The sequence below is a fragment of the Sturnira hondurensis genome, unplaced genomic scaffold (genome assembly GCF_014824575.4).
Source record: "Sturnira hondurensis isolate 20B ecotype Veracruz unplaced genomic scaffold, ASM1482457v3 Scaffold0023456, whole genome shotgun sequence".
Classification (NCBI taxonomy): Eukaryota; Metazoa; Chordata; class Mammalia; order Chiroptera; family Phyllostomidae; genus Sturnira; species Sturnira hondurensis.
This window is the reverse complement of record NW_028096087.1, coordinates 527,859-539,896: the sequence shown is the minus strand read 5'-3', so window position 1 is coordinate 539,896 and position 12,038 is coordinate 527,859. Positions and strand designations below refer to the sequence as shown.

The 12,038-nt window shown below is 39.7% G+C and overlaps 1 long non-coding RNA gene across 1 annotated transcript; it reads left to right on the top strand.

The window, feature by feature from the left end:
- The first annotated feature begins 223 nt into the window (after positions 1 to 223).
- Positions 224 to 11,750, top strand: LOC118981071 (uncharacterized). The gene is made up of 3 exons (XR_005065266.1): positions 224 to 365; positions 464 to 465; positions 11,737 to 11,750. It is a non-coding gene; the product is annotated as an uncharacterized LOC118981071 (long non-coding RNA).
- Positions 11,751 to 12,038: the final 288 nt, after the last annotated feature.

Here is a 12,038-nt window from a genome sequence, read left to right as displayed (position 1 = left end):
CCCGGCTATTTTTTCTTGTCCATTTGCTTGGAAAATTTTTTTCCATCCTTTCACTTTTAGTCTATGGTGGTCTTTTGACCTGAGGTGGGTCTCTTGTAGGCAGCATATGTGTGGGTCATGCATTCTTATTCATTCAACTATTCTGTCTTTTAATTGGTGCATTTAATCTATTTACATTTAAGGTTATTATTGAAAGGTACATATTCATTGCCATTTGTGTACCTGTGTTCCTCCCTGTCTCTCTCTTTTCCTTCCTTTCCTTTAAGTAGCCCATTTATTAATTCTTGTATAGCTGGTTTAATGGAGGCGTATTCTTTCAGAGTTCTTTTGTCTTAGAAGCTTTGTTTTGGCCTTCTCTCTTGATTGTCTTGCTGGGTACAGTAGCCTGGGTTGTAGACCTCTGCTTCTCATTACTTGGAATATTTCTTGCCATTCTCTTCTTTCTTGAAGTGTTTCCATTGAGGAGTCAGTAGGCAACCTTATTGGGACCCCCTTGTATGTTACTTCCTTTTTGTCCCTTGCTGCCTTTAGGATTCTCTCTTTGTCTTGGAGTTTTGACATTTTAATGATGATGTGTCTTGAAGTGGGCCTCTTTGTGTTCCACCTGCTGGGTACTCTCTGTGTTTCTTGGATTCATGTGACTTTATCTCTCCTCAACTTAGGAAAATTTTCCATTATTACCATTTCAAGTAGGTTTTTTATCCCTTGTTCTTCTCCCTCTCCTTGTGGTATTCCTATTATTCGGATATTATTACGTTTCATATTGTCTTGCATTCCTCTTAAATTCTTATCATTTTTTCTGAGTCTCTTTCCCATTACTTGCTCCATCTGGGAGATGTTTTCTATCCTGTCTTCGATCTAACTTATGCAATCTTCCGACTCATTGATTCTACCCTTCATACCTTCTACTGTGTTCTTCAGTTCAGAAATTGTATTCTACATTTCCTCTTGGCCTTTACTGATGGTTTCTATTTCCTTTTTCATCTTGGTATATTTTGCAGAGTTCATTGTAGCTCCTCTGTAGTTTCTGGTAGCTCGTTGTAAGCTTATTGAATTTCCTGATAACCAGTGCTTTGAATTCCATATCTGATAGTTGACTTGCCTCTATTTTGTCTAACATTCTTTCAGAGGCTTCCTTCTTTTCTTTCATTTGGGGATTTTTTCCTTGTCTTCCCATTGTTTGTCATACTCTCCTTGTTGACCTCAGATTCTTAAATTGATGTCTTCCGGTTCCCTGGGTTTATCGTGCGAACTTCTGTGGTAGGATACCTGTGAAATTCAGTGGTGCAGTCTCCTGCAGCTATCTTGGTGTTCTCTGCTTCCACCTACTTCTTTCTTTATTGTGCGTGTGTGATCAGTTGGAGGGGGAGGCAAAATGGTTTATGATAGCAGAATATTATTTTATGTTATTTACAGACACAGTTGGTAGAGAAGATATAGACAATCTTTAGGCTATGTATAGAGTTAACCGTGCTCTTCGACCCAGCTTGCCACTTTTAAGAAAGGATGGACATAAGTTAAATCTCTTGTTGGGAAGCGGAGGCTTGTGAGTTGTATCTAGAAAGCAGTGTGGTTGCGGGTGGTCAGATTTTGAGGTAAGTTGAGAGTACAGGTTAGTAATTAGGTGTAGCGTGTGAGTAAATAGAGTAGTAGAATTCAGGAACCTGTAAGGTGTCCTAAGGTCCGAGAGATGTGTTATGAAGTATCACCATTGTGTAGAACAGCTCTTATTTACAATAATATTAGAGCAACACTCACGTGATAGACTGTATGTAATATGTCTAAATTGGGGTTATAGAGCTTGAGTAGTATGCCAAAGGAAAGCAAGTGAAGTATAGAAAATTAACAATACACTGTGGAGGAAAGAGCAGTGGGAACCTGTCAGGTAGTACAATATAACCAGCCAGGAGTAATAAACCTGTACAGAAAGAGGAGGAATACAAAGATATTCTTAAAATAAAAAGAAGTAAGAATAATGCAAAAAATAATAATATACCTAAAAGAAAACTAAGCAACACACACATAAACAATCCAACACACACAAACATACACACCCACACACACACAAGTCAGGAGAAAGGATGAATAAGTGGAAAATTTGGGAAGAACGGAAGGACTAAAACCAGACAAAAAGAAAAAGAAATGAGGGACAGAGTATTGAAAGATAGAGCAACAATACAGTTTTAAAGATATAAGATTTCTTAAAAGAGAAGTTGAGAGAGAAAAAAAAGGGAAGGGGAAAACACACACACACCCACACACACACACACACACCCCTTTCCTTTGTCAGTTTCAAACTGTCCAAACCGGTCTTTCTGGTTGTGGCCAACCAGGCCTCTCTGAGAGGAGGTATGCAGGCGCGCACATGCACGTGAGCCAGGCTACTGGATTGGGATGTGGGCGCCCACGCCCCTGGGAGGCTGCCTGGGTCCCGTAGTATCTGGCACTGTCCTTCTCAGTCCCGTGGTGGGACCCAGGTGTTTCCACCCCTCCCCTGGATGGCTGTTGCGTGGTTGGGCTGTGAGGCAAGCTGCTGTTGCAGAGCACCTCAGTTCACTTTCCAATAGAGACTTCTCCACAAAGCCTGCCTCTCAGCCCAGCCCAATCCCAAAAGATTGGCAATGACAGTGTCCTTCTTAAATCCCCCCGGGCTGGCAGGGTGGTGGGCAGGCAGGCTGAATACCACAGAGTCCACAGTTGAATAGGGCCCTCCTCCCTTGCCACCCGTTATGTTTACTTAAGCCCACAGGTCTCTGCCTGGTATTACCCAGCCTGCCTAGACGGGGAGGGGGGGAGTCAGTTCTCTCCCACGGACCCTGTAGCAGGCCCAGGACTTCCACGGAGTCTGTTGCTGGCCCACCAGGTGCCGGGCCTCTGGAGTTCCTTCCCCATAGGCGCCCCGGCCCTGGATTCAGATGGGGCCTCCGTTTCCCACTGATGGTGCCGGCCAAGACTGCCCGCTTCTCCTCCATGCTCACACACGTCCGGAGGTAGCCCGCATTGGGCTCACCGAGGGTGTAGCCTGCCGCCAAGGAGGCTATGGGCACAGCCGCTTTTGTCCTCACTTGCCTTCTGGATTTCTTGCCAACCTGCAGCTGTCTGGTTCCTCTGTCACACTCTCTGGTCTCTTATTTTCATAAATGTTGGAGAATTGTTGGTTGATTATGGTGTTCTTCGGTAGATCTGCCTGGATTTTCTACCAGATGCACAGGAGCTGGTTCCCTCCATGCTACTCTGTTGCCATCTTCCTCTCTCTGCCGTATATTGCTAATTTTCTATACTTCACACCACTTGTTTTCCTTTAGCACACTACCCAAAGCTCTATACCCCCCTATTCAGAAAGATCACATACAGCCTGTCATATGATTGTTCCTCTAATATTATTATAAATAATAGCTGTTCTATACAACTGTAATACTTCACAACACATCTCTCAGATCTTAGCCCACTTTACAGGTTCTTGAATTCTATTACTGTAGTGATTAACTATACCTGTTCACACGCTATACCTATTTACTATTCTTTACTCTCACCTTACCTCAAAATCTCACCACCCGCAACCTCACACTTTCTAGATCCAAGGAACAAGCCTACCCTTCCCAACAAGAGATTTAACTTATGTCCATCCTTTCTTAAAAGTGGCAAGCTGGGTCAAAGAGCACAGTTAACTCTATACATAGCCTAAAGATTGTCTATATCTTCTCTACCAACTGTGTCTGTAAATAACATAAAATAATATTCTGCTATTATAAACCATTTTGCCTCCCCCTCCAACTGATCACACACGCACAATAAAAAAAGAAGTTGGTGGAAGCAGAGAACACCAAGATAGCTGCAGGAGACCCCACCACTGAATTTCACAGATATTCTACTACAGAAGTTCACACCATGAACCCAGGGAGTCAGAACAGATCAATTTAAGAAGCTGAGACTAAAAAGAAGAGTCTCACAAACAATGGGAAGACAAAGAAAAAATCCCCAAATGAAAGAAAAGGTGGAAGCCTCAAAAAAGAATATTGGATGAAATAGATGGAAGTCAAGTGTCAGATATTGAATTCAAAGCACTTGGTATAAGGAAATTCCAAGAGCTTACAATGAGCTACCAGAAACTACAGGGGAGCTACAATGAACTAACCAAAAAGTCTATCAACAAGAAAAAGGAAACAGAAACTATCCTCAAGGGACAAGAGGAAATGAAGAATACAATTTCTGAAGATCACAGTAGGAAGAATTAAAAGCAGGATTGACGAAGCAGAAAATCGTACCAGTCAGGTGGAGGACAAAGAAAAGGAAACCCCCGGAAAGAGCAAGAAAATAAAAAGAGGCTCAGAAAGAAGGAGAAGGGATTAAGAGAAATGCAAGAAAATATGAAACTTAATCATATCCAAACAATACGGATACAAGAAGAAGAAGAAGGAATAGAGAACCTATTTGAAAAAATAATGAGGGAAAATTTCCCTAATTTGATGAGAGAAAAAGTCACACAAATCCAGGAAGCACAGAGAGTCCCAATCAGGTGGAACTCAAAGAGGTCCACTTCAAGACCCATCATCATTAAAATGGCAAAACTCTTAAGACAAAGAGAGAATCTTAAAGGAATCAAGGGAGAAAAACAAAAGTAACATACAAGGGAGCCCCAATAAGGTTAGCTACTGACTTCTCAATGGATACGCTCCAGGCAATAAGAGAATGGCAAAAAATATTCCAAGAAGTGAGAACCAAAGGCCTGCAACCAAGGCTACTTTACCCAGCAAGGTACTCAATCAAGATAGAAGGCCAAATAAAGAGCTTCAAAGACAAAGAGGTTTAAAAGAATATGCCTTCACCAAACCAGCTCTGCAAGAGATGGGAAAAGGATGGCCTTAAGGAATGGAAGGAAAAGAGAGAGACAGAGAGCAACACAGGTACAAAAATGGCAATGAATAAGTAGGTATCAATAATAACATTGAACATAAGTGAATTAAATGCTCCAATCAAAAGACATAGAATAGTTGAATGAATATAAAAGCATGACCTACACTTATGCTCTCTACCCAAAACACACCTCTGGACAAAAGACCTACACAGACTAAAAGTGAAGGGGTAGAAACAAATTTTCCGAACAAGCGCACAAGATAAAAAAGCTGGGGTAGCAATTCTCATATCGGACAAAATAGACTTCAGAAAAAGGGCCATAAAGAAAGACCCAGAAGGTCACTTCATAATACTCAAGAGAAGAATCCACAAAGAAAACATTAACATTGTAAATATATATGCACCCAAAATAAGAGTACCCAAATATATAAAGAAATTCTTAGAGGATTTCAAGAAATATATTGACAGCAACACAATTATAGTAGGGGATTTTAATACCCCACTGTCAAAAAATGGACTGATCCTCCAAACAAAATACCAACAAAGATATTGCAGCATTAAACGACACCCTAGATGAAAAGGACTTAACTGATATATATAGAGCCCTTCATCCCAAAGAAGCTAAATACATATTCTTTTCAAATGCACATGGAATATTTTTAAAGATAGACTGCATGAGAAGACACAAAACAAGCCTCAAATAATTCGAGAAAATTGAAATGATACCAAGCATTTTCTCTGACTGCAAGGTACTGAAATTGGAAACCAACCCCATGGGAAAAAACCCAAAACACCAAAAATCATGGAGACTGAATTGCAGGCCATTAAACAATGAATGGGTCAAGAATGAAATAAGGGAAGAAATAAAAAATTTCCTGGGAACAAATGAAAATGAACTCACAACAACCCAAACTTAGGGTACACAGTGAAGGCAGTCCTGAGAAGGAAGTTCATAGCAATACAGGCTTACCTAAAGAAGATAGAAACATTTCAAACAAACAACCTAAATCTAAGCCTGCAAGAACTTGAGGAACAACAATAAAGACAGCCCAGAGCAAGAAGAAAGAAGAAAATAACCAAGATCAGAGTAGAATTAAATGACGTAGAGACTAAAAGTACAATTCTAAGAATGAATGAATCCAGGAGTTGTTTTTTTGAAAAGATAAAATCGAGAAGCCTTTAAGTAGGCTCATGAAGAAAAGAAGAGAGAGGACCCAAATAAACACAATCAGAAATGAAAGAGGAGAGATTACAACTGATATCACAGAAATAGAAGGGACTGTAAGAAATTACTATGAAGAACTGTATGCCAAGAAATTTGAAAACCTAGGTGAAACGGACAAATTTCTAGAAAAATATAATTTTCCAAAACTCATTGAAAAGGAGGCAGAAAACCTGAACAGACCAATAACACCAGATAGAACTGAAGCAGTAACAAAAAAACTCCCTTCACACAGAAGCCCTGGACCAGATGGTTTCACGGGAGAATTCTACAAAGCATTTAAGGAAGAGCTAACCTGTATTCCTCACAGACTATTCCAAAAAATCCAACATGATGGAAAACTCCCAAACTCTTTTTATTTTTATTTTATTAATTTTTTAATTTAATTCTTGTTCAAGTACAGTTTCCATCCCCCACTCCCATCCCAGCCCCGCCCCCATGACCCCCACTAAGTTGTTCTCCATGTGTCCTTTGTACTAGTTTCTGTGAATTCTTCCCCTTTTCCCCTGAAATTCTCTCTGCTCTCTCCTCTGGTCCCTCTCAGCCTGTTCTGATTTTCAGTGTCTTTGGTCATATTTTGCTGGCTGGTTTGTTTTGTTGTTTAAGTTCTTGTTAAAGATGAAATCATATGGTATTTGTCTTTCACCGCCTGGCTTATTTCACTCAGCATTATGCTTTCCAGTTCCATCCATGCTGTTGCAAAGGGTAGTAGTTCCTTCTTTTTTTGTGCCACATAGAATTCCATTGTGTAAATGTACCATAGTTTTTTTGATTCATTCATTTGCTGATGGGCATCTAGGTTGCTTCCAACTCTTGGATATTGTAAAGTGTGCTGTTATGAACATTGGGGTGCATAGCTTCTTTTGGATTGGCGTTTTAGGGTTTTTAGGATATAATCCCAGCAGTGGAATTGCTGGGTCGAAAGGCAGGCCAATTTTTAGTTTTCTTAGAAAATTCCATACTGTTTCCATAGCAGTTGTACCAGTCTGCAATGCCACCAACAGTGAACTAGGGTCCCCTTTTCCCCACAACCCCTCCAACATTTGTTGTTTGCTGCTTTGTTTATGATGGACATTCTGACTGCTGTAAGGTGGTATCTCATTCTGGTTTTAATTTGCATCTCTCTGAGAGCAAGGGATATTGAGCATTTTTTCATGTGTCTCCGGATCCTGTGTATGTCCTCCTTGGAGAAATGTCTGTTCAAGTCCTTTCCCCATTTCTTAATTGGATTAGTTGCCTTGTTAGGGTGAAGTAGTGTATGTTCTTTGTATATTTTGGAGATTAAACCTTTGTCTGAGGTATCATTGGCAAATATGTTTTCCCAAACAGTTGGTTGTCTTTTTATCTTAATGCTATTTTCTTTAGCTGTGCAGAAGCTTTTAATTTTGATGAGATCCTATTTGTTTATTCTTTCCTTTATATTCCTTGCTCTAGGGGACATATCAGTAAAAATATTGCTGTGTGAAATATATGCGATTTTCCTGCCAATGTTTTCATCTAGGCCTTTAATGGCTTCACAGCTTAAGTTTAATTCTTTTATCCACCTTGAATTTATTTTGGTGTATGGTGTAATTTGGTGCTCAAGTTTCATGTTTTTGCATGTAGATGTCCAGTTCACCCAGCACCATTTGTTGAAGAGGCTATTTTTACTCCATTTTATTTCATTGCCCCCTTTGTTGAATATTAATTGATTTTAGATAGTTGGGATTATTTCTGGTCTCTTTGTTCTGTTCCATTCGTCTATGTGCCTGTTTTTATGCCAGTACCAGGCTGTTTTGATGTATTACAGTGGCCTTGTAATACAGTTTGATATCAGGTATTGTGATCCCTCCTACTTTGTCCTTCTGTCTCAAAATTGCAGCTGCTATTCAGGGTCTTTTATAGTTCCATATAAATTTTTGTAGTGCTTGTTCTATGTCTGTGAAATACGCCATTGGTACTTTAATAGGTATTGCATTGAATCTGTTCATTGCTTTGGGTAGTGTGGACATTTTGAGGATGTTAATTCTTCCAATCCATGAACATGGTATATGTTTTCATTTGTTTGTGTCTTCCTTGATTTCTTTCTTCAGTGTTGTGTAGTTTTCTGTATACAGGTCTTTTTCCTCCTTGGTTAGGTTTATTCCCAGATATTTTATTTTTGTGTTTGCTATATCGAATGAGATTTTTTTCTTTATTTCAGCTTCTGCTGTTTCATTGCTGGTATGCAAAAATGCCTTTGATTTCTGGATATTGACTTTGTAACTCGCTGTTTCACCAAATTCATTTATTAGGTCAAGCAGTTTTGAGGTAGAGTTTATAGCATTTTTTATATACAGTATCATGTCATCTGCAAACAATGACAGTTTTGTTTCCTCCTTTCCAATTTGGATGCATTTTATTGCCTTTTCTTGCCTGATTGCTGTGGCTAAAACTTCCAATACCGTATTGAATAGAAGTGGTGAAAGTGTACAACCTTGCCTTGTTCTTGATCTTAGTGGAAAAGATTTTTTTTTTTTTGCCCATTGAGTATAAAGTTGACTGTATGGCTCTCATATATGGCCTTTATTATATTGTGTAATGCTCACTCTATTTCCACTTTGCTGAGCGCCTTTTTTTAATAAATGGGTATTATGTCTTATCAAAAGCTTTTTTCTGCCTCTATTGATATGATCATGTGATTTTTGTCCTCGCTTTGGTTTATGTGATGTATTACACTTACTGATTTGGGAATATTGAACCATCCTTGCATCCCTGGGATGAATCCCACTTGGTCATGGTTCATGATCTTTATAATGTGCTGTTGGATGCAATTTGCCAATATTTTGTTGAGGATTTAAGCATCTATGTTCATCAGTGATATTGGCCTGAAGTTTTCTTTCTTTGTTGTGTTTCTATCTGGCTTTGGAATTAGGATCATGCTGGCTGCATAAAAAGATTTTGGGAGTTTTCCATCATTTAGGATTTTTTGTAATAGTCTGTGAGGAATAAGGTTTAGCTCTTTCTTAAATGCTTTGTAGAATTCTCCTGTGAAACCATTTGACCCAGGGCTTTTGTGTGAAGGTAGTTTTTTTGATTACTGCTTCAATTTCATCTGCTCTTTTTGGTCTGTTCAGGCTTTCTAATTCTTCTTCACTGAGTTTTGGGAAATTATATTTTTCTAGAAATTTGTCCATTTCACCTAGGTTTTCAAATTTCTTGCCATACAGTTCTTCATAGTGATTTCTTACAATTCCTTCTATTTCTGTGGTGTCAGATGTAGTATCTCCTCTTTTATTTCTGATTGCATTTATTTGGGTCATCTCTTCTTTTCTTGATGAGCCTACTTAATGGCTTGTGTATTTTGTTTATCTTTTCAGGAAACCACCTCCTGAGTTCATTGATCCTTCGAATTGTGCTTTTAGTCTCTATGCCATTTTATTCTACTCTGGTCTTGGTTATTTCTTTTCTTCTACTTGCTCTAGGCTATCTTTGTTGTTGTTCCTCGAGTTCTGTATGTATATAGTTAGGTTTTTTGTTTGAAATATTTCTATCTTTTTACATAAGCCTGTATTGCTATGAACTTGCCTCTCAGGACTGCCTTTGATGTTTTCCATAAGTTTTGGGTTGTTGTGAGTCCATTTTCTTTTGTATCCAGAAACTTTCTCATTTTTCCCTAATTCCATTGTTGACCCATTCATTGTTTAAAAGCATGCCCATCAGTCTCCATGATTTTTGCTGTTTTGGGTTTTTTTCCTTTGGGTTTGGTTTTCAATTTCAGTCCCTTGTGGTCAGAGGAAATGCTTCATATGATTTCAATTTTGTTGAATTTCTTGAGGCTCGTTTTTTCCTCTATCATGTGGTCTGTCTTTGAAAATGACCGTTTGCATTTGAAAAGAATATTTGAGTTCATTGTAGCTCCCATGTAGTTTCTGGTAGCTCATTCTAAGCTCTTTTAATTTCCTGATAACCAGTGCTTTAAATTCAATATCTAATGGTTGACTTGCGTCTGTTTTGTCTAACATTCTTTCTGCCACTTTCTCCTTTCCTTTCATTTGGGGGTTGTTTTTCATCTTCCCATTGTTTGTGATCCTCTTCTTGTTAGCCTCCGCTTCTTGAATTGATCTGTTCTGACTCCTTGGGTTTATGGTGTGAACTTATGTGGTGGAATGTCTGTGAAATTTAGTGCTGCAGACCCTTCATTTATCTTGATGTTCTTTTCTTCCACCTACTCCTTTTTTGTTTTTTGTGATCAGTTGGAGAGGGAGGCAAAGTAGTTTATGACAGCAGGAAAGTATTCTGTGATATTTACAGCAACAGGCGGCAGAGAAGAGATAGGTGATCTCCTGGCTATGTACAAGATAACCATAACCTTCAACCCCACTAGCCCCTTTTTAGAAAAAATGGAAGGAAGATAAGGCTCTTGTTAGGGAGGGAAGATTTGTGATTTGGATCTAGAAAGGAGTGAGGTTGAGGGAGGTCAGATTCTGAGGTAAGGTGAGAATAAAGGATGGTAAATAGGTGTAATGTGAGTGAGAATGGTGTTGATCACTGCAGAATTATAGTTCAGGCAACAATGTAGTGGGTTAAGATCTGGGGGCTGGGTGTTGTGTAGTATTTACAATAGTATGTAATAGCTATTATCTACAATAGTCTTAGAGCATCAATCCTATGACAGAAAATGTGATATACCAAGATAAGTGATTATTGGATATTCAATAATGTGCTAGCTGGGCAAGGGGAAGTAAAGGACAGTAAATTAGCAATACAGTATGACTGAGGGGAGAGGGAGACCTCTCAAGTGATACAATATATCCAGCCAAGGAAAAGAAGACTATACAGAAAGAGGGGGGATATAGAGATACCATTAAAGCAAAAGATGTAAGAATAATGACAAAATAATGAACAAATAGAAACATGCAGTAGCTTGTAGTTTTTCTGTTATAGCATAGTGAATTTTGTCTCTCTGTTTCTACTGTTGGGATGCCCCCTCTTTGAGCCCAACTCTGGTCTTTTTGCCTTTCCAAGCCTTTTGTCTCACTTGGGGGGGAGAGGGACAAAAAGAAAGAAAAAGAGGGAAAAAAGGCAGCAGATGGGAGGAAAATGCAGTAGGTTTGAAAGAAATGAAGAAGAATTAAAACAAGAAAGCAGAAGAGAGAGGGTAAAAGTATTGAAAGATAAAAGAATAATAAACATAAAGAAATAAAAGATTATTTAAAAACAAACAAAATAACCCAAGAAATAAATATAAAAATAAGACAAAAAACAAAAAATATAGAAAAAACAAAAACAAAACAAACAAAAAAACACCTCTTGTTAGTTTCCAGCTGGTCAAACCCTTTCTTCTGGTCTTCCTAGCTGCTCCAGCCTGAGGAGCTATTAGTGTGGCCTTCTTCCCTTTTCAGTGAACTCAGCCAGTCTCACCAGTGCCCACCCAAGATCCAGACTAGCGCTGCTCTCCAGTGCCCCACTGAGAGCAGATTTTCCCCAGGATTCACAGTCCTGGCCTGGGGTCTGAGCACGCACTCCTGGCCAGGCTTCCCTGGTTCGCAGGCTTGGGTGCAGACCTTTCCCAGTGCTATGGCAGAACACACAGGGCGACTGTCAATTCTCCCAAGCAGTCAACCAGGGCCTGACTCCAGGAGTTTTTCAGTCTGTGCCCAGCTGGTTAGAGAGCAAGCTGTTGACTGGCTCTCTTCCAGGAGCCTTGCTGGCAGCCTGAGGCTCCCAGAGTCTCTGGCAGACCCAGCTAAGGCCCAGTGCTACAGGGAATGCACGAGCGACTCTCAGTTATCCCAAGCCAGCAACCACAGCCTAACTCTGCTCATCAGAGCTCTCTGGCTTGCTCCCTAATGCTCACTCCTCTCTCTGACACTACAGGCAAACTGATCTCTCCTGGTGTTTTTCAATCTGTGCCAGCCAGGTAGGGAGGGTGCTGATGACTGGCTCTCTCCCAGGGTCATTGTTGCCTGCCCTCTGCTCCCAGACACGAAGGCAGACCGGC